This window comes from Bos indicus x Bos taurus, chromosome 9 (assembly GCF_003369695.1).
Source record: "Bos indicus x Bos taurus breed Angus x Brahman F1 hybrid chromosome 9, Bos_hybrid_MaternalHap_v2.0, whole genome shotgun sequence".
In the NCBI taxonomy this organism is placed as follows: Eukaryota; Metazoa; Chordata; class Mammalia; order Artiodactyla; family Bovidae; genus Bos; species Bos indicus x Bos taurus.
The window spans coordinates 58,598,097-58,621,346 of NC_040084.1; the positions used below are offsets into that span (position 1 = coordinate 58,598,097).

The 23,250-nt window shown below is 36.4% G+C and overlaps 1 long non-coding RNA gene across 4 annotated transcripts in view; it reads left to right on the forward strand.

Moving 5' to 3' along the window:
• Positions 1 to 4,249: 4,249 nt before the first annotated feature.
• The window catches only part of LOC113898349, a 304,517-nt gene continuing 285,516 nt past the window's right edge, over positions 4,250 to 23,250 (forward strand). For all 4 annotated transcript variants that reach the window (XR_003512615.1, XR_003512617.1, XR_003512616.1 and 1 more), the window contains exon 1: positions 4,250 to 4,335. This is a non-coding gene — a long non-coding RNA (uncharacterized LOC113898349). The remainder of the gene's footprint in view (positions 4,336 to 23,250) is intronic.

The window sequence follows — 23,250 nt, forward strand, 5'->3', positions numbered from 1 at the left end:
TGGAATTTTCCAGGCAAGAGTACTGGAGTGGGGTGCCATTGCCTTCTCCGAATTATAAGCTACAAGTGTTCAAAGGCTACCATTTTAAAAACAGAAGTGTATGGAAGGTAACCAAAATGAATCTTGACAAGAATCGTGTAAAAGTCACAGAGCTTAAATTAGATATAGATTTGACATGAAGAAGATGGAATTGTAATAGAAAAAATAGCACATTCAAAAATTAATGATAAAAGAAATATATATCAACTGGTAATTTTAGCCTTTTATTGGGCCTTTGGAATGGAATTCTTGAGGCAAGGATACTGGACTGGGTTGCCATTCTTTCTCCAGGGAATCTTCCAGACCCAGGGATCGAATCCAGGTCTCCTGTATTGTGAGCAGATTCTTTACTGTCTGAGCTATCAGGGAAGCCCATAAGATATGCAAGTACTATTAACTATTATTAATTGTATTATTATTATCATTGTTATAATCACTGTTAACCTTTCTTCTGAGATATGCATCTAAAATGATTAGAAACTTATTGCTGTTTGAAAAATAATAGAGAATTTTGAAAACATCTCACAGATGTTCTTTTAAGAATCTGAAAAGTCGTGATGGCTCAAGGGTCTATTATTTTTAGAACTCATTTGGGGCAGGCCAAATATGTCCTACACTGTATTTTCATATATAGTATTCTCCTAATTACATATATTGTTATGAAAAAAAAAAACAACCCGTGTTTCTTTAGTGTCATTTAATAAAATTAAACCAATCAATCAATAAATCTCATCTTAGGTGGGATATTGCTGTGCCAGTCTGCAGACTGCCATTGTGAAGTGCATCATGGGACTGGAATGAGTACATGGTCCCCTTGGCTTACATCATCCCATATCTTAAGCTGTTTAATCCATAAAGCCCAGAACATGGTGAAATACTTTTATTAACCATACTTTTGGTAGGGGAAAGAGAATTACGGCTTGTCCTTTGTGGGTATGATGAGCTTTTTTTGAATTAGTATCTTATGAACACTGATAATGCAGTGGCTCATAAGCTTATGTTATTTGCTCCCTTGTTTAGGTTGCAGTTCTGAGCTCTTTAGTTGCTATGGTGACGGTAATGATAAAGGCTGATTGGAAGAAGACATCTTATCTGGGATTTTTGTTGTTGTTGAGAGAGGAGACCACACTCCATGTTGCCCTATTAGATAAGATACTGGGTTACATCTATGTTGATTAGCAAGGCTCACTTTTTTTTAGAACAGATTGTTTTGGTGTGGTACTTTTTGACTAAACGCTTTAAGAATTGACTTGGGATTTAGCAAGTTTAACATAACCTAATATCCCTCCGATGAGCTTTCTCTGAGAGTAGGTGATCAGTATATGAATTATTATAAGAGAAGAAATACTACATTTAATACCAAAAAGCCAATTTCAGAAGTTCAAGCAATGGACAAAATAGTTTTTGTATTGATACAATTATTCAGTAAGACTCCATTAAACATTCAGGAAACTATAGGAACTCTAGCAATAAGTAAATTATGAGGGTTTATTTCCTTTTAATTCTCTGATCCCAGCTGGAACAAGGTGTGATTGGAGAATGGTTTAATTGTTCATGGACATCTGTCTTTGGAGTCAATTGAAAAATAATACCTTGGGCATAATATGGCCTCCAGAATTTTTGACATTTTTATATCATTCACAATCAAGCCTTTGTCAAAAAGTCAGGTAGTGAAACTCCTAAAAACTTATGGATACATTTAGGGTAGAGGGGAATAAAAACCTAGTAATATATCAATATGCACAGCTGGAAAGCAGATGTTCAATTGAATGATCTCAGTACTTAGAGAAAGCCATTAAACCTGTTACTTACTTAAATGAGAAATCCTCATAATTTATCGTCCTCATATTTGACTGACTTCTTTTGGCTCCTTTAAATTAACTCTGAAATGATTATTTCTATTATTGTTGTTGTTGTGGAAGCCAATTACCATGGAAGTTTGACTCTATGCAATACTGTAACATGAGTGCTAAAAAATGCCCAAGGCTGCTGTCAATCAAAGTAACCAGTGAGTTACGAGTTGTTTACTGCACTGGGAAATGAAGTGATAAATGTGTGCCAACCGGTAAAACGTGACACTGAGTATTAGAAACACCACGTTTAAGTAGATTTTTATTCATCTCTCAGAGTGCCAAAATGTAGTTTTAACCGAGTCCTCATTGTCAAAAGAGACATATAGCATTCAGCTTTGTAAAATACTGATGATTGTGTGGTTCGAATTTTTTAAGGGCTGTGCAGCTGGGAGGGTGCTGACATAATTCAATCTAGGTGCAGCTTCATCCTTTTTCTGTGTTACTGGCCAATCACATAAGTTTCCATCAGCTCTTTAGATTCAACCAAATTTGGGGGATGAATCAGTGTGGGCTCACAATATGACTAGTTTCCCAAGGATAGCATCAGAGCAAGCCTACAGGCTTACTACCTACAAGTTTTCCAGTCCCTGTCTTCACTGACTGTCCGAAGTGAAATGATGGTTCACCCACCTTTGGACTGAGGAGGGGCTTTTTGTTGTCTTTTTTTTTTGAGTCACTAAGTTGTGCCCAACTCTTTTGCAACCCCATGGGCTGTCCATGGGATTTTACAGGCAAGAATACTGGAGTGGGTTGCCATTTCCTTCTCAAGGGGAACTTCCTGACCCAGGAATTGAACCCATGGCTCCTGCCTTGTCTCATACATTGCAGGAGAGTTCTTTACTGCTGTGTCACCAGGGAAGCTATGACTAGTTTAGTGAACCTTAAAAAGAGACTTCACAGGAGTTTGTATCATCCTTAAAAAAAGTAAAGACCACATCTTGCTAGCATTATTTGATGTTCCATAGTTACTTTAAGTTCACATTACATGGCCTCTTCTCCTGAGATGTACTAACAGGATTCCTTTAGGGGTCCTATCAGAGGCCAAAACTGCCCTGCAGCACTAGAAACACTTAATGAGATGCCCAGAGGAGCTGGCAAGGAAGATTCCAACTCTGAAAATACCACTTAAGCATGAGTACTGTGTCCCCACTCCAGAGGGAGAAAGATCCCTTTTCTCATAGTCTCTTATTAACAACAAAAATTAAATGCTTGTGAATTGGTACTCTATGAGTCTAGCTCTGCCATCTCCCTGAACACATAATTAGATAATTACATTTTAGACAAAAGAGTACTATAGTAATTCACAGCACAAATTCCAGCTAGGGAATAGAAATTGATACATGAAATATGTATCAATACAAATATAAATACATGCATATGTGTTCTATGCAGGCTTCAGCTATTAAGGGCCATTAAAAACACTGGAGCAAATAGCTCCTGGGGATTAAGCTCTAAGAGCCCTCTTTATAATCAGAAGGCAGCTAATCCCTGCTTACCTATTTGAATGCTTAGTTTCCCCAATATAACATTAAACTATTATTTTTTATTCGTGATGCCACATGAGCAAGCAAATACTGCCCAAAAATATCACCCCCAAAAGATCTTGGGATGCTTCCAGATTGAATAAACCTAGAGGTGAAAAAAAAATACAGCTTGGATCACAGAATTTTTAAAAAGGTTAAGTCCAGGTAAAATTCATTAACTCATTTATTTCAGCTATCTTGACATTTCCCATGACTATCTCCCACTTAACTCCTTCCTCAAGCTTTTTTTCCCCTGCCAAGTTGCATTTCTAGGTTCAGAGAATAGGTCTTCAATTTTTCCTGACACCTATCTATAAATTTCCCATAAGTTCTTGGGCAGATTTTGCATCTGCTTTATCTGCTAAAATGTTATGACCTTGTAACCTTGAGGACATCAGCCTCTGTTTTGACTGAGACCATTGATGGTGGTCAGAGATTGTCATAGTTCTGTTCAGAAGGGAGCTAAGACATTCTTGAGGCTTCCTTCTTCAAGTATTTCCTGTATGTGTACATATACTATTGGCTTAAAAGCATATGGGATAAATACCATAAGCACTAAATACCAAAACTTCTGTTTTCCTATTATTAATGGATTTCAACAGAAATGCTTCTGGGCAACTTCCTTATGTTATCAATCATAGTTATCTTTTATGTAACAAAAACTGAGTAGCAAAATACTTACGTGTGCTCATTCACTTCAGTTGTGTCTGGCTCTTTGTGACCCTATGGACTATAGCCCAACAGCTCTGTCCATGGGATTCTCCAGGCAAGAATACTGGAGTGGGTTGCCATTCACTTCTCCACGGGATCGTCTCGACCCAGGGATCTAACCCAGGTCTCTTGCACTGCAGGCAGAATCTTTGCCCACTGAGCCACCTGGGAAGCCCTGCAAAATACTTTTATACAAGTCTGCTAAGAAGGTAAGTGATACATAAAATGAATAAACAAGAACCTACTGTGTAGTACAGTGACCTGTATGGTCAGTGTTCTGTGATAAACCATAATGGAAAAGAATATAGCAAGTAATGTATGTGTGTATATATATATATATATATATATATATATGTATAAAGATTGCCTTGCTCTACTGCAGGAATTAATACAACATTGTAAATCAACATATTTCAATAAAATAATTTTAAAAATTAAAAAGAAGAAGATAAATCGTATAAATTTAGTAGAATTGCTTGTATTGCCTTTAAACTCACAGTTTAAATGCTCTACTACTGTATCTTTTATATTAATATGCAAATGCAATGAGAAATATTTTCTTCCCTTACTCCCATGTCCTTATTTTTATCAATTCTTCCTAAGGAAGATGGTCAATGACTTCTGATTTTCCAGGTAGTATTCTTTCTTAGACTTAAAATAATATTTATTTAAAAAGAAACCCATTATGATAATAAGTATAAATAGACTTCATATATATATATAGACTTCATAGACTATAGAAGACTTCATATAGACTTCATATATATATATATATATATATATGTTCATGTGTGTGTATGTGTGTGTGCGTGTGTGTGCACATCCATGCTTTGTCATTCAGTTGTGCCCAACTCTTTTTGATCTCATGGACTGTATGCTACAAAACTTTTTCCATGGGGTTCTCCAGGCAAGAATATTGGTTTGGGTTGCCATTTGCTTCTCCAGGGGATCTTCCTGACCCAGGGATCGAACCCTGTTCTCCTATATTGCAGACAGATTCTTCATCATCTGAACTACCAGGGAAGCCCATATTCATGTATCAGTTCCATTTAGTTCAGTTGCTCAGTCGTGTCTGACTCTTTGCAACCCCATGGACTGCAGCACATCAGGCTTCCCTGTCCATCACTAACTCCTACAGTTTACTCAAACTCATGTCCATTGAATCGGTGATGCCATCCAATCATCTCATGCTCTGGTGTCTCCTTCTCCTCCTGCTCTCAATCTTTCCCGCCATCAGGGTCTTTTTGAATGAGTCAGCTCTTCACGTCAGGTGGCCAATGTATTGGAGTTTCACCTTCAACATCAGTCTTTCCAATGAACGCTCAGGACTGATTTCCTTTAGGATGGACTGGTTGGATCTCCTTGCAGTCCAAGAGTCTTTTCCAACACCGCAGTTCAAAAGTATCAATTCTTTGGTGCACAGTTTTCCTTATAGTCCAACTCTCACATCCATACATAACTACTGGAAAAACCATAGCCTTGACTTGATGGACCTTTGTTGGCAAAGTACTGTCTCTGCTTTTTAATATGCTGTCTAGGTTGGTCATAACTTTCCTTCCAAGGAGTAAGCGTCTTTTAATTTCATGGCTGCAGTCACCATCTGCAGTGATTTTGGAGCCCCCAAAAATAAAGTCTGACACTGTTTCTGCTGTCTCCCCATCTATTTGCCATGATGTGATGGGACTGGATGCCATGATCTAAGTTTTCTGAATATTGAGCTTTAAGCCATCTTTTTCATGCTCCTCTTTCACTTTCATCAAGAAGCTCTTTAGTTCCTCTTCACTTTCTGCCATAAGAGTGGTGTCATCTGCATATCTGAGGTTATTGATATTTCTCCCACCAATCTTGATTCCAGCTTGTGCTTCATTCAGCCCAGCGTTTCTCATGATGTACTCTGTATATATTTGTATAGATATGTATTCATATAAATCCATATACACAGCTGTGACACTGGTTCTGTACAGTTTGCAAATGGCTTTCTAAGCCATTTCAACTGTCACAGAATTATGAATTGACACAAGACCCAAGCATGGGAATCCTTGCCATCCTGTGTTTTGACGGAGTTTCAGGGATCATAAGCCCAGAGAAAATAAATGCATTGAACAGTATAGATGCCCCTCTCATTTGGGGTCAAGCAGTCAGCACCAGCACACAGCACAACCTGGGACCCAAACCATATACTCTGTCTGGCGACTAACCTCTTTAAGACTCCAAGGTTATACTGATTCACTATGTTTTCCTTGTTTCTTCCAAAGAAAAGGTAACCACATTTGGATATAGTGGTTTATATCCCTGCTCAATTTAAAGATGGACAGTATTTCAGAGGGCAGGAGAATTGAGTTGTGGATGTGCTTAGGTAAGAAAAATTCAAATTAATGAACTTGTCAAATCCTTCTCTCAGAGAGTAAGAATGCAAGAGATTCTTGCATGACAAAGTGTTGTTTCCCAGGAGTGCTGAGTATCCATTTTCTTGCTTCTGTTCATATTCCAATTTATGGTTCCAGAACACTAAAAAATTAGCACATCAAGTACAAGACAGCTATGAAACATTTTGGCATGTAAAACAATTCTTATTATCCTTGAATTTGCATGTATGTTGCTGTGCATTTAAACATGCATGAAGTATGGAACCAATTTCTAAAATGCCAGGTACAGAGACACTAGACATTGTAAAGGACTCTATTTGTAAAAGCATATTACATAAAGTTCATTAATTTTGCAAAAATTTAAGTTTTTATTTTTGTATATTTTTTGATTCAGTAATTATAAATTATGTTTTATATAGATAAACATTTGAATACTTAAGAGAAACTCTACTTAGGAAAACATAAAAAATATTTTTGATTCTCACATTTAATTTACTTTCCTTGAATATTTACATTTGCTTTCATTTACACTCTGTTAAATGATTAAAAAGAGAATACAATTGTATTCAAAATGCACACCTTAAGATCAGTAGTATAAACATTTAGTAAATCCCTTACTATAATGATATTATTTTGCTGAAATAAAGACAAGGAAAATACATTTTATGAAATACTATGTTATAATTTATGGAATTATTATTTTAGTTCTTATTTAGATGCCACCAACCCACTTAATGATAGCTAGTCATGAAAAAAATAATTCAGTTGTCTTTATATTCATTGGCATCCTGTTATATAAGTATTATGGCTAAACCAGTTTTTTGATATTGTCATTTTGAAGATGTATTTGTCATGATAGAAGGACAAAACACTCTTTACTTTGATTTATAATTTTAAAATATTTAGACGTGCAATATGTTTTCCTCATTTGTTTTTTCCAAACTAATATTCGATGTACAGTATGATATTTTAAAATGTTTTTAGAGCTGGTTTGGAAACAAGTGCTCAACTTTATATGGAAATTTTGATTTATTATGGGCCATAAAACCTCTCACCATATTCTGGAAGGCTGCCATTTGGAGAGCTATGAGATAGTTCTGTGGTATCTGCTGTTTTCTGAATTAATCGACCCCAATCTACTAAACCTTCAGAATCTTCCAGAACATATTGTCAGATAAACTTATAACAGATTTGAAGAAACCCTTGATTGTAGAAATCATCAAAACTTGAGAAATCTTAGAGTCTCAGAAAAACTAAATGTGGCATACGGTGGAGGGTGGAGAATTGGATGGCTGGGAAACAGGGCAAGAAGGAAAGAAAATGGACAATGACACCAGTTGTCCTTTCCTCCAAGCTAATCAGTCTATTTTCACAATAGTTTGCTAAGAACAAATTCATAGTTCACAGATTTAAATCTTTGATTTGTTTAATTTTACCCTTTTGACTGTTTTCTGTTGGTCTCTCTGCTGCCATGTTGCTGGCAGGTCTGTACAGGGTGGACAGATTAGGAGCTGGTGGTTTAACTTGTTATTACTGAGTAGAAAAAAGACTATTGTAGACTTTTGCCTAAATGTGAGACAGAGACCCTAAAAATTATTATTTTATTCCCACTTTATTCACTACTGGAGAGATAATGCTAGGTGTTTTAAATGACCTATTTCAATTCAATTTATGATCATTTTACACTGAGAAGAGATTTTGCAGTATATCACATATTCAGTACACTTTAACACCAATCATTTTAGGTTAAAACATCTAATGAAAATCAAGTAATAGGAATAGTCAAATACACCATGTTTCTTATTGATTTTCTGGAATAACCTGGAGTCCTAAATTTTTTTCATATTTTCATTTTCTTCTTGAATGTGGACAGTCCTATTTGAATAAACTTCCTTATTACCTATGAGCTTTGTTTTGCTTTGTTTTCAGATGTTTTATTTAATCTTCAGATTAGGGTAACATTCTACAAAATCCTAAACATTTCTAGTACATAAATAAGAGCAAATAAATTTGTATACCATTTTCCCACAGAAAAATCTTAAAACCTAAATCATGTGGGCTTTGTCAGACTGTATATAATAAATTAGACAAAAATTCAAGGGCTATCAATAGTTACCAATACTTTGATTTTCTTCTTTCCTATTCTTGTCTCTTTCTCCAAACGACCTTATTCTGTTGCAAGAGCAAATATTATGGTGCTTTTCAAGGTTATTCTCAGAAGTACAGTTTTCATTTAATATGATGTAAATGTATCCTTAAATTTATTTCTTCAAAAAAAATTGGAATATCATTATCTTCAAGGTTGAGGAACTTAATTAGCAGGATGGGTGTGGCAGAGTGAGCAGAGGAAAAAAGAACAGAGAAGCATGACTTTTTTTTCCTGTTAAGTAGAATTGTGAATTCTATGACTTAACGGTACTTAGTTTATATAATGCAAAGTATTCACATAAAGTTTGATCATTAATGTGCCTACATAAAAATATTGTTAGAAACAAGATTAGGTAAGATGTACAGAAACAGGTTTCTGACTTTTCCCTCACAAATGAATCTCACCAATTTGCCAAAAAAGTGAATTTTTCTTCTGTACATTTATACTTTCTTTCAGGCTGACATATAAGATTTTCTATTTCAAACATTTAAATTTCTTTATTTCTTATAAAGGAAAAATGTACTAAAATAGGTTGAAATTTATGCCCCAAAATATCAATGAAAATTATATACATAATATTTAAATTACAATGCTGTTGATTCTATCAAATACCATTTCTCACTAGGTTACATAGTATTTTAGGTTAGGATTATATATTTGGTCTGTTTAGAGTTCGTTGTGAATTACTATTTCCTAAATGAATGTTTTATTCTTCTGCAGATACTTTTCCACTCTTTGCAAAATCATAAATTGAAAGAATAAAGAAGGGACAGAGAAAGGAGAAGGAATGAAGGAAGGAATATAGGAAGGAAGGGAAGGAAACTTTTAAAATGCTATTAACTAAGTAAATGAATGTGAACTAGGAAGTAGATGAATGCAAAGTGGCAGTTTGCAGGCAAGATTCTGATACTGAAGAGTAGCAGATTTAAGTAATGTTACTTCTTATACACAGTACACTGACTGAAACAAATCTATTTTGCTTCCACATCATATATAAATACACCTGTTTGGCTATTCGATACCAGTCTATCTAGGTGGTGTATTTTTTTTATTATTATTTGAGTTGAGTTACAGTGTTGTGTTAGTTTCAGATGTACAGCAAAGTGAATCAGTTATATATGTATATCCACTCTTTTTCAGATCCGTTTCCCTTATAGGTCAATACAGTGTGTTTAATAGAGTTCCCTGTGCTATACAGTAGATCCTTATTAATTACCCTATTTTAATTATAGTGGTGTGTATGTCAATCCCAATCTCCCAATTTATCCCTCCACACCTTATCGCTGGTAATCATTAATTTATTTTCTACATCTGTAGCTCTATTTCTGTGTTGTAGATGAGTTCATTTGTGGTGGTATCTTGATCAGCTTCAAGTCTGCTATAGTCCTCATATTAGAACTGTCAGCACATCAGCTGACAATTCTTACTTAGAAACTAGGAAACAAAAGTATTTCCGTTTAAAAACTTTTTCATTTTTGTTTAAATGTCCTTTATTTTTGTTACCATAAACAGTAATATAAGTTAAGTGAAAGTAGCTCAGTCGTGTCCCACTCTTTGCAGCCCCATGGACTTTATCCATGGGATTCTCTAGGCCGGAACACTGGATTGGGTAGACTTTCCCTTCTCCAGGGGTCTTCCCAACCCAGGAATTGAATCCAGGTCTCCCACATTTGCAGGCGGATTCTTTACCCACTGAGCCGTGAAGGTAGCCCAAAATGGTTAAATAGAACTTTAGCATTTGAAAAACAATCCTTTCTAACGTTTGGAGCATCATGCAAGATTTTTAAATAAATATGTCATATGTTCTAAAATTTATACAAAACAGATTAAATGAGAATTCACATATCAGAGTTTCTAGTTACTAGGATTCTTTTAAACCAAATATATTTTAATGATTTTTCGTACTTCTTTTATCAATCCCAAGAACACTCAAGTGGTACAAGTTGTTATTACTGGAAGTTCCATTGCATATAGAAATAATAAAGAAGAGTAGCCTGCTTGACATGACAACAGTCAATCTGTCAAAACTGGCATTAGAAATAGAGGGAAATATGTTACTATCAGTATAACAATTGAAGAATTCACACAATTATTCTAATCATAACTTTGGATCAAACATAACAATATAATTCCAGCCTTGTCAATCTTTTCTATAAGTGTAGACAGATGGAGAATACTGGGTTTATTGAAAACTTAAGATCAAAAAAGAGTGGGATTGTTTCTAACAATATATATAGATGTAATTTATATTGTTAAACCACCATGTTGCTAAAACTGAAATCCGCTTATGATAATAGCATTTTTCATATATATGGCAATATAAATAATATCTGAAATTCCATAATAATGTGGACTAACGTTATTATTTTCATCTTTGCACAGTACTCTAAAATATTTTTAATAGTGACTTCTGAATATGTAGAAATAATAGTTTGTAACTGTCTTTTTTTTTTTTAACCTTTACAATATTGTATTAGTTTTGCCAAATATCGAAATGAATCCGCCACAGGTATACCTGTGTTTCCCATCCTGAACCCTCCTCCCTCCTCCCTCCCCATACCCTCCCTCTGGGTTGTCCCAGTGCACCAGCCCCAAGCATCCAGTATCGTGCATCGAACCTGGACTGGCGACTCGTTTCATACATGATATTATACATGTTTCAATGCCTTTCTCCCAAATCTCCCCACCCTCTCCCTCTCCCACAGAGTCCATAAGACTGATCTATATATCAGTGTCTCTTTTGCTGTCTCGTACACAGGGTTATTGTTACCATCTTTCTAGATTCCATATATATGCGTTAGTATACTGTATTGGTGTTTTTCTTTCTGGCTTACTTCACTCTGTATAATAGGTTCCAGTTTCATCCATCTCATTAGAACTGATTCAAATGTATTCTTTTTAATGGCTGAGTAATACTCCATTGTGTATATGTACCACCGCTTTCTTATCCATTCATCTGCTGATGGACATCTAGGTTGCTTCCATGTCCTGGCTATTATAAACAGTGCTGCGATGAACATTGGGGTACACGTGTCTCTTTCCCTTCTGGTTTCCTCAGTGTGTATGCCCAGCAGTGGGGTTGCTGGATCATAAGGCAGTTCTATTTCCAGTTTTTTAAGGAATCTTCACACTGTTCTCCATAGTGGCTGTACTAGTTTGCATTCCCACCAACAGTGTAAGAGAGTTCCCTTTTCTTCACACCCTCTCCAGCATTTATTGCTTGTAGACTTATGGATCGCAGCCTTTCTGACTGGCGTGAAATGGTACCGCATAGTGGTTTTGATTTGCATTTCTCTGATAATGAGTGATGTTGAACATCTTTTCATGTGTTTGTTAGCCATCTGTATGTCTTCTTTGGAGAAATGTCTACTTAGTTCTTTGGCCCATTTTTTGATTGGGTCATTTATTTTTCTGAAGTTGAGCTGTAGGAGTTGCTTGTATATTTTTGAGATTAGTTGTTTATCAGTTGCTTCATTTGCTATTATTTTCTCCCATTCTGAAGGCTGCCTTTTCACCTTGCTAATAGTCTCTTAAAAGCACATCTATGTGCTTTAGGATATCTTCATAAAATGTTTCAACATTGTTTGCAAACCATGAGCCAGTTCTACAGGCAGATCTTCGTTGCATCAAATATAACAACCACTTCAATTGTCATTCAAATCACAGAGGAAGCATACTGTAATGATATTTCTTAACATTTTATATGGTTTACAAGCCTGTGTTAAGAAATATCTTTATAAAATATTTAATGAAGAAGTTGAAATAAGACCTTTCAAAATAAAAAGAATATATATTTTATAAAGCAAAAGAGTAATAAAGTGAACTTGTATTTGATATTTGCCACCTGCAAATAATCAGAACATATTGAGTCAATTTATCTGATATCTAAAGTATTTTATAACTCTGAAATTTTTCCTGTAATTCTATCTTACATAAATGTGTTTAGTGAAACTATGTTACCATATATTGTAAAAGTAGCATGTTCCCAAAATGCAGGTGCTACTGCATTATATTTGATATAAGAGTGAGAATTGAAGCCCTCCAAAAGTACCATGGTATTCAGCATATTCCAAACATTTTGAACCTGAAAGACTTTTTTTCCATAAAAGGCATTTACAAATTATTTTCACACCAAATATTTTCAAGAGAACTTTTAGAAAATCAATCTCAATGAATAATTAGTACTTGATTATTTATACTCTCCAAAGAGAAATTTCATTTTTAGCAGTAGTCTAAAGTCATGGATTTTCCATCTAGATTTTGCAGCATCATTAGGTAGCTTTATTTTTTACAATAGAATATTTTAAAAATATTCAACTTTCAAAGCAAAGCTATTTTAATAAAATTTGCTTTAAATAAGAAGTATTCTTATATAAGTACTACAATAAATCATGATGTAGTATAAGACTATGCACTTTGCCCAAATTAATCTGATTGATTTCCTGGGTTATTTAAATTCTGTAAAATAAATTTATGTTTTCTATGACAGATTGACCTATTATAAATAAACCTAACATATTCAAACCTGACATATTTAAATGTGAAAATATTTAACATAAAATAGCTAATTAATATGCATATATCATACCATTATTAATGTGTGCAGTTTAATATTAAAATAACTTCTACTCATTGAAAAGCATTAAGTAACCACCTGGCAATAAGTTAAGGACCTTATAATGAATTTGGTGGACCTATTACATGGTTTCACAGCTGTTTTGTATCTGATAGTATAGGCAAGAAATTAATACTTTCCAAATTAAAATAATGTGGAGTTAGAAAAATTGTACTTAGATCAACTTCTATGTAAATTTGTCTCATACCTTTTTTTGAATATACCAAGCAAAACAACTAGCACTCATAATAAAGTTAATTATTTTACTTATAAACAGTAAGATTATCTAATGGTTTGAGCTACCTATGCACTTTTTAGTAACTTTTTTCTACTCTGCTAATAATACTATTAATATTTCCATCTAAGGTGAGAGAAAATACTTCAGGATCAAGTGTAAGGGATGTTGTTGGAGAATGTTTTCTTAAAAGGCAACTAAAATTTTGGTGCGCATAGAGTAAAGGCAGGTGAAATACTGTTCAACTATTTTCAACAATAATGATCTCACTTATGAGTTTTTTAATGGAAGTTTAAGTGCACAATAAGGTGAGAATACTTTGCAAACTAACACTATGAAATCAGCAGGTATTTTTATTTTTAGGATTTTAACATATAAACATCTTACTTGCAGAAATAAAAATGATGAAAAGAACATGGTAACCCACTATATATTCAGTAATTTACAAAATATTCACATAAAGAAGTCTTTATAAAAACTTAAACATTTTTTAATTGAAAAAAAAAGAAATAAAACCTTAAAAAAGAGTCCTTTAAATTCTCCCACTTTCCCAGGTATGTGGTGGTTGGAGAATGGCACAGTCATTTGCAATATGTCCTATCAAGAGGTAGACTCTATTTATCCACTCCTTCTATCTAAATTGGACTTGGATATTGTGGTAGTAGAAACGATGGGCAAACTCTGTATCTGTCATGAAGAAGCTATGGATTTTGTTGTATTCTCAAAACACTATAACCCTCCATGGGTACAAGCCTAAGCTAGGCTGCTGGCAGCCGGGAGGGCCTCTGGAAGAGGACCATGGCCTCCAGGCCAGCTGTCAGCCAGACCTGGACACTGACCAAGAGCATCAGCACCACGCAGAGCAGGGAGAGCTGTGAGCAGTGAAAGTGTGGACTGAGTAAGTCACCCTAAAGAAAATGTAAATTAGAAAAACCTACTCTGACACTTTTTTTTTTTTTTCTGTTTGGCTATGTTTGGTAAATGAATATACAAATGGCCTTCTTGTTGTCATTGTTTAGTGGCTAAGTTGTGTCCGAATCTTTGCAACACTATGGAGTATAGCCTACCAGGCTCCTCTGTCCATGGGATTCCCCAGGCAAGAATACTGGAGTGGGTTGCTATTTCCTTCTCTGGGGAATCATCCTATAGGATGTACACAGTCTCTGCACACAGAGACTGAACCCATGTCTTCTGCATTGGCAGGCAGATTCTTTACCACTGAGTTACCAGGGAAGCCCCAAAATGGCCTTCGACATCATTAAAATACCATGTTAGACTTGATTATTCAAATTTATCACCAAATATCCACATTCTTTTCTTAATATTCCCAGTGTTTATAAAAGGGAACAAAAAGACACAGATCACAAATGTAATTGGCAAGGTTAATTAACCTATTATTTTCACCACTCCAAAAGTGAAGCTTTAGCCCAGGAAAGTCCCCTGATTTATAGCTAAACATATTACCCTGTCTGTACTGAAGCATCATAAAATTGTATGGAAATAACTGGATCAAGTACTGAGTATTTGTGGTCACAAAGGTTATAATAGCTACAGCAACAAGGAATGTTTTGAAAAGTAGCTGCCATGACTTAGGATAAAATATATCCAGCAAGACTCCTTATTAAAACTGAAGAAATACATTCATCTCTTGCCAAAACTTCTACAAAAGCTAAAAAAAAAAAAAAAAAGGAAAACAAAGAAACCTTAAAAAGGTATGTGTAGACAAAAATGGGAAGGGAAATTTTCCACCCATATTTTCTTACTTTGTACTTTGTATAATGTTCTCCCTCAGAGACGACAAATATAACTGATGAAAAATCAATGCAAAGGCTGAATGATGCAGCTAGGAAGTCAAAAGAACCATTGTCTCTGAATAAGATGCTTTCATCCTCAAATTTCATCTCCCAGGCACATCAAGAATATTTGCTATCAGCATCACAGTTTTGCATTTTTGAGTAACTGACTTTGTCCATATGGATTTTGTCCATAATCACTAATGCCCATAATACATTTCCCATAAAGAAAACAAAGACCCGTCAAATGATAAGATAATAAAAAAAGGCAAAGTCCTATTATTTAAACAGAATGTTGAATAGCTACAGGTAAAAATGTGTGGGGATTTCTTTATTGTATTTCTGTAGTAGTTTTCTATAGAAGTGTCTGCATTACTCAGATCATGGAGAAATCTCACAGGAAGGATCCCACAGCTCTCTTGGGCTTAGCTTTCTCATACAAAATTTAGACTTCTATTTTTCTCTTGTTTAAAGCTAATTTTCCTCAGAATCTAAATCATATATATTTTCCCAACTAAAATACCAACTCACTTTTCCGTTTTTCCATATAATTTATATTTTAGCAGATCGAACAATTGGTGTGGTTACTGTTCAATGAAACCCTCCTGCTGGGCTTGAGGTTCCTGCTGTGATGGCTGAGCCGCACACCAACCACTTACTTCACCTGGGACACCTTGTTAGTAAATTATAACCTCAAATCAACGGAAAACTGAAAACTCCTAATGTTTTCTCCAAAATAAGAAAATTAATCTCAGGAATAGAACAGAGCTATTTTAAAAGATAAAGTTATTATGCTAAAATGTTAGAGAATAAACATACAGGTAACACTTTAAACCTACTTTAAAAATATCTTACGCATGTAAAAGTTCAAATTCTCTTTCCATACACACACACACACACATAAACACACACACACACACACACACACACATATATATATAAAACTTTGTGATGATGAGTTATGAAATGGAAAGCATTATGATTATTCTTTTACAAGCAAAGGTAATAACAAAAAATAGATACTGGAAACCTTTCAATATTTCTATGAAATATTTTTTTAAAACTATGTTTTAACAATAGGAAAAGGTGAAAATCAGAACTTAACTAAACATTCAGAATTAGCATAACTCATTGTGGAACAACTTGAAATTATGCAGCTTATAAAGTAATGCAATATAATGTATACACAACGATGTTTAATCTGAGTCTGATTAAACTTTAGACAGCTTCTGGTTAACAAGACATACAGGAGATGAAGAAACAAACATCACATTGAGGACATAATCAGATGAAACTCAAACATGGGAAATTCGACAAAACCATAGGCTTCAGTTCAGTTCAGTTCAGTCGCTCAGTTGTGTCTGACTTTTGCAACCCCATGAATCGCAGCACGCCAGGCCTCCCTGTCTATCATCAATTTCCGGAGTTTACCCAAACTCCTGTCTATGGAGTCAATGATGCCATCCAGCCATCTCATCCTCTGTCGTCCCCTTCTCCTCCTACCCGCAATCCCTCCCAGCATCAGGATTTTTTCCAATGAGTTAACTCTTTGCATGAGGTGGCCAAAGTATTGGAGTTTCAGCTTTAGCATCAGACCTTCCAATGAAACCCAGGACTGGTCTCCTTCAGAATGGACTGGTTGGATCTCCTTGCAGTCCAAGGGACTCTCAAGAATCTCCTCCAGCACCACAGTTCAAAAGCATCAGTTCTTCGGTGCTCAGCTTCTTCACCATTCAACTCTCACATCCATGCATGACCACTGGAAAAACCATAGCCTTGACTAGACGGACCTTTATTGGCAAAGTAATGTCTCTGCTTTTGAATATGCTATCTAGGTTGGATATAACTTTCCTTCCAAGGAGTAAGCATCTTTTAATTTCATGGTTGCAATCACCATCTGCAGTGATTGTGGAGCCCCCCAAAATAAAATCTGACACTGTCTCCCCGTCTATTTCCCACAAAGTGATGGGATCAGATGCCATGATCTTCGTTTTCTGAATGTTGAGCTTTAAGCCAACTTTTTCACTCTCCTCTTTCACTTTCAAAAAGAGGCTTTTTAGTTCCTCTTCACTTTCTGCCATAAGAGTGGTGTCATCTGCATATCTGAGGTTATTGATATTTCTCCTGGCAATCTTGATTCTAGCTTGTGCTTCTTCCAGCCCAGCGTTTCTCATGATGCACTCTGCATAGAAGTTAAATAAGCAGGGTGACAATATACAGCCTTGACATACTCCTTTTCCTATTTGGAACCAGTCTGTTGTTCCATGTCCAGTTCTAACTGTTGCTTCCTGACCCGCATATCGGCTTCTCAAGTGCTTCAAGACAATTTTATAAAATAAAAAAAAAAGATATATGGTGAGGAAAATTTTAGAGATGTAAGAGGCATAGTAATCATTTATATGTGAACATATCCAAGCTTAGCAAAAAAAACTGTTAAAAACTATGTTGGCCAAATGTAAACTTTGTATATAATTTGGATATTACAGTATATAATACTAAGGAATCATTTTTAATTTTTCTAAATATGATAATAGCATTTTGGTTATGAGGAAAATGTCCTTCTTTTTAGGAGAAGCATGCTGAAATATATGAATATTATAATTCTGCAGCAAACAAATGTACAGCATGTGTGTGTGATTATATACACATATTTTCCAAAATGTTAACTATTGCTGAACCTAGATGGAGGGACTACAGGTATTTGTTGTACCACTTTTTCAATTTTCCTTTGTGTTTAAAGATTTTTATAACACATGGTTAGAAACTATTATCATATATTTACATATATCAATGCGTATAAAGAACACAAATTTTTTTAAAATATCAATAAACAAGAAATATTCTTTAACTTGGAAAAAAATTCTCATTGTGCAGCAATGTGTGAGAGTTTGACCTTGAAGTTATAGCATTGTGATGCACCCCATTCTACTGCCTCTTTCTCACTCTCTTACTCTAAAGTTAGTGTTGTTCTCAAGGCCAAGAAGATGAGCCAATTACTTTTGCTTCTGATGACATTAGGTTGGGATAGTTAATCAATACTCCCTATAGTGCAAGGCAATAAATCTTCTCTCAGAATCATTTGATTCCTTCAGGTCAGTTCTGTCACTCAGTCTTGTCCAATTCTGTAGCCTCATGAACTGCAGCACACCAAGCTTTCCTGCCCATCAACAACTCCAAGAGCTTGTTCAACCTCATGTCCATTGAATCGGTGATGCCATCCAACCATCTCATCTATGTCATCCCCTTCTCCTGCCTTCAATCTTTCCCAGCATCAGGGTCTTTTCTAATGAGTCAGTTCTTCGCATCAGGTGGCCAAAATATTGGAGCTTCAGCCTCAGCATTAGTCTTTCCAATGAGTATTCAAGACTGATTTCCTTTAGGACTGACTGGTTGGATCTCCTTGCAGTCCAAGGGACTCTCAAGAGTGTTTTCCAACAGCACAGTTCAAAAGCATCAATTCTTCAGTGCTCAGCTTTCTTTACGGTCTAACTCTCACATCTATACATGACTACTGGAAAAACCATAACATTGACTATACAGACCTTTGTTGGAAAAGTAATGTCTCTGTTTTTTAATATGCTGTCTAGCTAGGTTGGTCATAGCTTTTCTTCCAAGGATCAAGCATCTTTTAGTTTCATGGCTACAGTCACCATCTGCAGTGATTTTGGAGCCCAAGAAAATAAAGTCTATCACTGTTTCCATTGTTTCCTCATCTATTTGCCATGAAGTAATGGGATTAGATGCCATGATGTTAGTTTTTGTATGTTAAGTTTTAAGCCAGCTTTTTCACTCTCCTCTTTCACTTTCATCAAGAGGCTCTTCAGTTCCTCTTGACTTGTGCCATAAGGGTGGTGTCATCTGCATATCTGAGGTTATTGATATTTCTCCTGGCTCTCTTGATTCCAGCTGGAATCAAGCACAAGTATTTGATTCTATACTTATCTCAGATCAGATCAGATCAGTCGCTCAGTCGTGTCCGACTCTTTGCAACCCCATGAATCACAGCACGCCAGGCCTCCCTGTCCATCACCAACTCCCAGAGTTCACTGAGACTCACGTCCATCGAGTCAGTGATGCCATCCCTATAATTCCTAGGCTCTCTTCTTAAGGGAAATGATGGCTATTTATCAGCACAGTTGTCCAAATTGTTCAGGAGAATCACCCCTATTTAATATCAGTCAATTCTATTTATGAGAATTTATGAATTTAATTCTAGTTCTTACAAATGAGTTAAATTTGGATTACTTAATTTTAAAATAGTGAGAACCTGCTTTATAATTCTACAGGGTTTGCTTTATTTCTACTCTACCATGAGCATTTCTTGAACTTTCACTAAGTCCCAAGCCTAGAAGTAGGAGCTGGCCTAGAAGTAGGAGCTGGAGATAGCATGGAAATATTTAGTTATTTATAGATTATTTTCTCATCCTTCTCCTTCCCTGCTTCACTCATCAGACTATACCTAGATTCATTATAAACCTCCTTCTTCCTTCATCACTGTACAGAAGTGAAATATTTTAAGAACGAGAACTCTCCTTTTGCTATATGTAACAATACGATTATTATAAGGAAAAAAGAAACTTGCTCACATCCAGAATAACAGCCTGCACGTTCCTCCCCAGGGTCTGAGAGAGGACAGTTGGGGAGCTGGGGGAGGGGGTTGGAGAGTGACTGCCAGGGAAGGATTACTACCTAACGTGGTTGTCAGAGGGCAGCCACGTGAGCAAGCACTTGGCATGAACGGACCATGCCTATGCCATCAGGAAGTAAGGAAGATAGAATAACTATGGCCAGCTTACCCAACAGGCATGACACCCCTTCCTTCTAGATAAAAGAAGTCCCCGAATATGAAACTCCAAAGTTGCGAACTTTCAAAGTTGCAAACATGCATCTTGTTCTAGCAAGGAACCAGAACCTGTGCCATCAGTGTCAGGGTTGAGTGAAATTGTAGCTTGCCTGCCATCTCTTATTGTTGATCATCCTTCAGCTCTACCGTCTCCCACTTCCTCTCCGTCCTCTAGTCAGTAACCCTTTCCTGTTCACTTGATGTCAGCCCCTGTATGTCAGTTGTTTTACTGTACTATTGTACTTTCAAGCAACTATAATCTTAGATTTTAAGTGTTTTATTTATTTTTTGTGTCTTTATGTATTATCTGTATGAAAAGTATTATAAATCTACTATGGTGCAGTACTATAGTACTATATAGCTGATTGTGTTAACTGCGTACTTAAACTAACTTCATTGGACTTATGAACTAATTGGCTTTATGAACAGGCTCTTGGAATGGAACTCATTCATATGTAGGGGACTTACTGTAATAGAAATTTTGTCATTGAGCCTCCTAGTGCTTTGCAGGAGGCTCATGTTCTCCCTCGGAGAAGGCAATGGCAACCCATTCCAGTACTCTTGCCTGGAAAATCCCATGGACGGAGGAGCCTGGTAGGCTACAGTCCATGGGGTCGCGAAGAGTCGGACACGACTGAGAGACTTCACTTTCACACATTGGAGAAGGAAATGGCAACCCACTCCAGTGTTCTTTCCTGGAGAATCCCAGGGATGGGGGAGCCTGGTGGGCTACCCTCTATGGGGTCGCACAGAGTAGGATATGACTGAAGCGACTTAGCAGCAGCAGCAGCAGCAGCAGCAGCATGTTCTCCCTAGACCTACTAATTGAATTATAATTGATCACAGGCAATCACTACACCATTCCCTTTACCAACAACTGATTTTCTTCATAGACATAAGAAGAAATACGAACTAATGAATTCCTGGAAAATACCTTTTGAAAACTGCTAGGTTGGATTCCCTCCTGGATTAACATATATGCAATGGCACTAACCTTCCTATCTTTCTGCCTTTGATGTCACTGATGCCTGAAATGGAGACAGCCAACTTGTAAGCAGCCCCACAAGTACCAGTCCACATGCTACAGAAAGGTGGAAAGTATGTGGTTTCTTGATGACATCATTGAACTGCTAAATTCAACAAACTGAGAAATATCCTACCTGCAGAGTCATATGATCTGAAGTAATACATGTTCTTTATTTAAGCTGAGCCATAGTTTATTGCTTGCTGATGAAAACATACTAACTGATGCAACTATATAAGTGGAAGGGGATGATAAAATTTGTATAGCTCCAAACATGTGTTTTAGGATGTGGACATGGTGGAATAATCTGCCAAGCACTAGAAAAAAATGGAAGTATCTGGGACTAAAAACAAGACCCACACATTTGGTAAAAAGGACTTAGTGAACTGGTTTATTAGTGAGTCTGTCCTGCGATGTAGGGCTGGGCTGTTAGTCAGTCAAGAGAGAACATCTCTAGACAGCTTGAAGCCTGCAAACTTCAGCCGATGATTAGCGCCAAGGATGTCAGGGTGGGATAATGAGGTACAGAGAGGTCAGAAGATGATACAAATATGCTCTTGTGCAGGTAACAGTAGCAAAGGAAGAGTAAGCAGAAGCTCATCATCCGAGGGACAGGGGAGCCTGGTGGGCTGCCGTCTATGGGGTCGCACAAAGTTGGACACGACTGAAGTGACTTAGCAGCAGCAGCAGCAGCATCCAAAACCTCGGTTCCCAAGAAACAGGGCCTCAGGAAGTCCTGTGGTCCATTGTAGGGGACTCTGCTATTGGATAGAGTAACCAGCTGAAATTCTGAGTTGGAACTGAGGTTTATGTACTCAGTCAATGTGGAAATAGGGAGGGATACAAGTTATGATTTGAGGGAAAGAGAAAAGCACATCAACCATCTTAAAAAAGGAATAGAAGAGATGAATAAAAATTTAAGAATACAATATATGAAAGACAAGCTATGCCAAACCAACTATTCCTCACATTTTAAAGAAAGACAGATTAGGATAAGTACATAAGATGAGAGAGGAGATGCCAATAACCCATGCTGTAATGAAGAGATAAACAAGGGTTCTATTCTGTGCTGAGGCTAAGATAGGTTTTCCAGAAAGTAAGGCTAGAAGAATAGTGGGGCTTAGTTTGGGTGTGTCTGAATACATTGAAGGAAGCCATCTGGGTGTATGGTGTGAAGAGACTGTATGAAAGACACCAGTACTGAACTCTTAAGTCCAGCTCTTAGAAGCAGAGACAGTTGCTTCGTGTGTTCCAAAAGGGCAAAATCTGATTACTGCAAGCCCTATAGACCCATCTAAGTACTGGGGTCCAGAAGCTCAGGCTGATCACAGTTACTGGGGCTTCCGAAGCATTCTAAGCTTCCATATTATTTACTGGTAACTGTATGTATCATGTCTAGTTGACAATAAAGTGGATACAGGAAACAAGACAGGAGCCCCATGAACATCAGTGAGGTACTCAATGATGCAGTGTTTATACTCAGAGGCTGTGGGAAACTTGGTGCTGATGATTCATGGAGGTCATCGACTATCCTTATTTATGTAAACTCAGAGCTCAGGCAAGAAGAAGAGTTGGGGTAGGAGAAACCTATGCAGAGGAGAGGTCAATGGAAGTGGCAGTGAGCAGCTACGATAAATAGATAAAGGCTGGGAGAAAAGCGAGCTGGAGCTCTGCCCTTTGCACTTTTCATTGTGGATTCCAGAAGATTGCCTGACACACAGCAGGTGCTCAATAAATAATTGTTGGATGAATGATTTAATTAATTGAGGCTGTGTGGTAGCCCATTATGATCTAAGCGTTATCCTTCACAGCAAGAAGTGTGTGTGTATTGCTTCATCCCACAAGCTGACCTCAAGTTTCTTGGCCACTGCATCTCCCACATTTAAACTGGCCATACTTCTTATTTTATGAAATGAAATAAATGCTAATGTTCTAGCAGAGGAATGTAAACAAATGGGCTTCGACAAATTCAATGTGACTAAAAAGAAACGGTAGCAGGTGGATGAAAGTGGGTCCAATTAAGATATATTTGCTTTGTGCCACAGATTCTATGCTTTTCCAAATGCAACTGTTAGATGATAAGGGGATGGGGACTATTT